We start from the raw sequence: 3,113 nt of genomic DNA, 5'->3' as shown, positions 1-3,113 counted from the left end.
CAGGGGGCAGATGCTCAAAGGAGGTGCTGCCCCCTGGTGGTCAGTGCACTCCCACAGGGGGAGCACTGCTCAGCCAGAAGCCGGGCTTACGGCTGGGGAGTGCAGCAGTGGCGGGGGTCCTGTACTCTGAGAGGGTGCAGGCCGGGCTGAGGGACGCCCCTCCCCCTCACTGCGCATAAATGTCGTGCACCAGGCCTCTACTATGTAATTATATATGTGTTTTCCAATGGTTTTAGGCGACCCCTGTGAAAGGGTCCTTCGACCCCCAAAGGGGTCGCGACCCACAGGTTGAGAACTGCTGCTTTAGAACCTATTCTCTGCAAGTTTTATTGCACACACCAATGTCATGTTAAAGTTTTTATTTTTTGTGTATACTATCAGAATTGGATATGACTACAATTTTTTTTGTTATATGAATATTGGGAATACTGGTCTTTTACTAATCAATTGTCCTAGCAAATGGAACTAATCATCATAGTGCCAAATCGGTTCATGTGATGCCTTCCTTCCCTCTACCCTGTCTTCCACCCCTCTACCCCACTCAAGGGAAAATTAATCAATTCTATAGTACTTTGTTCATACCTCTATAAGGATATTCACTAGACTTCCTTACCTTATAATTAGGGATGCAAGTGACTAATTCCTCCTTAAATTTTAGGTTCCCTAAAGAATATAATTTTATTCATATTTATATGTGCCCACTTACATTTTGCTATGAGTTGGACCAAATATTTGGGAATCAAAGATTTTAGTATTCAATAAATGTTCATTAAGTTAATAAGTCAAAAAAATGTAGACTTGGTTACTTGATTGCTAGCAAAACTATTTCCTAAATAAAGTTTATTAGTAACCTCAAGTTTTCTGGAACAAACTTATTTTTATCTGAGGTTGAGCAACTGTCTTAGTATCTACTCTTTTCTACTACACAAACATTTCTCTTTAGGATTTGTTCATACAGATATGACGAAAGCCTTGAATGAAGAACATTTAAAGAAAAATATCCCTCTTGGGAGATTTGGAGAACCTATTGATGTGGCACATGCAGTTGTGTTTCTCTTAGAATCACCCTATATTACAGGGCATGTTCTGGTAGTGGATGGGGGATTACAACTCACGATGTAATTTACAGATTTTTCAGGTAGAATGGTGATTAGAATCAGGCACACATTGTTGATTAGACAATCACATCTACATGGGTGACATTTGCTAATCAAACCTATTCATGCTACAAATGTTGATTTCTACCTTTAGGTGTATTTATCTGAAAAGAACAATGTTTGACCAATTGTATTTTCTAAATGGTATGTACCTTATAGATTGTAGTGATTTAAGTTTATAGACATTTTTCAAGTGCTATAAACAGATATTACCTGAATTTATATATTTTGTCTCAAAAGTGGGAAAATTATAAAGTTTAACTTTAAAAAAAAAAGTATTTTATTGATTTTTTACAGAGAGGAAGGGAGAGGGATAGAGAGTTAGAAACATCCATGAGAGAGAAACATCCATCAGCTGCCTCCTGCACACCCCCTACTGGGGATGTGCCCGTAACCAAGGTACATGCCCTTGACCAGAATCGAACCTGGGACTCTTCAGTCCACAGGGCGACGCTCTAGCCACTGAGCCAAACTGGTCAGGGCTAAAGTTTAATTTTTAGGAGTTATTATATTAAGTTGAATGCTCTAGAAGTTAACCTTATGGGCCATTGCCAAAATAAGAGTATTTACAGAGCATTGGTTAGTTGTCAATACTTTAGGCACCCTGCTAAAGTTAAACATTATATTATTTTCCATATGCCTTGTATGATCAAGGTTATGCCTTTCAACCAGTTTTAAACAGGTTAAATAAAAAACAGTAGTGGTTTAATACAGACATGAATTTAGAGTCTGTTTCCATCCCCCACCCGAGTGGCATTATCACTGATTGAGCTGCTGGGCAAAATAGTCTACAAACATGAGTATAGTATAGTTGAATGTTCTGTAGAAATTCTCAATGATGGTGAGCATTAACTCTTAAGGTTTCAGTATCTTCTAAATTGATCTGATCAATTTAGGAAGTGGAAGTGTTGGTTTTTTTAAAAAAATCTATGGAAAACTCAGTAAAAAAAACTACTTAAAAATAGTATAAAACTAATGACATTTTAAAAATTAAGAGTATTTCAGTATGATTCTTACCCTAAAATTTTAGGTAGTAAACACTTAATTACTTATGAAGAATCATGAGTGATAAATATGCTGTAAGAACAGACTAGATGTCTTATTAGGAACAAAAGCATTAGTCTTAAAATATTTGATTGAGACTAGAGATAAAGAAACAAAATGAATGTTAAATATCAGGCCACATCTATTTTGCATTGAACTATAGGGTGTCCCAAAAATGTATACACACACTTTGCATAATTATATAGGCAGTGTTTAATAAAATACATTTCATTTTCAAAATTGAGCTATTAGCTGTTAAAGTGTGTGTACACTTTTTTGGGATACCCTGTGTTTTGTGGGGAATAGTGTGATATTTAATGTCACAGGATTCATGTTGATGTTTATTACTTAAAAATGTTTTAAATATTTATTGCATTTTATTTTAGTTATGTTTGTAAAATATGTTTTTATTGATTTTAGAGAAAAAGAAAGGGAGGAAAGGGAGAGATAGAAACATCCATGAGAGAGAAACATTGATCAGATGCCTGCTGCACTCCCCTTACTGGGGATTGAACCTGCAATCCAGGCATGTGCCCTGACCACGGAATTGAACTGGTGACCTCTTGGTGAATGGGACAACGTGTAACTCACTGAACCACACTGGCCGGCCTAAAAAGTAATCTTTTTACAGTTTTAGTGGAGCTGAACATTACATTATATAAACATTTAATTTTACATTAAAAGTCAGTGCAAAAGCATGAATAGGATATAGTAAATAAATGCAGAGTAATTTTAAAAATAAAGTAAAAAGTAATAAAGGCAAATCTATGTTTTAAATTAAGGTTGCTGATTTCTTAAAATTACTTTAGAATTTATCTTTGGAATAACCTTCTTTACATACAGGAGTCTTTTTAGGATGTGAGAAAGCCAGTTAAGTATGAATAAAATTAGTATTATTAATCAAATTGTCTA

The 3,113-nt window shown here is 35.3% G+C and overlaps 1 pseudogene; it reads left to right on the top strand.

Moving 5' to 3' along the window:
- LOC102258875 overlaps positions 1-1,285 on the top strand; it is a 19,750-nt pseudogene extending 18,465 nt beyond the window's left edge.
- Positions 1,286-3,113: the final 1,828 nt, after the last annotated feature.

Source organism: Myotis brandtii, unplaced genomic scaffold (assembly GCF_000412655.1).
Source record: "Myotis brandtii unplaced genomic scaffold, ASM41265v1 scaffold14, whole genome shotgun sequence".
In the NCBI taxonomy this organism is placed as follows: domain Eukaryota; kingdom Metazoa; phylum Chordata; class Mammalia; order Chiroptera; family Vespertilionidae; genus Myotis; species Myotis brandtii.
Note: the sequence above shows the minus strand (reverse complement) of the source record. Positions and strands in the feature narration are given on the sequence as shown.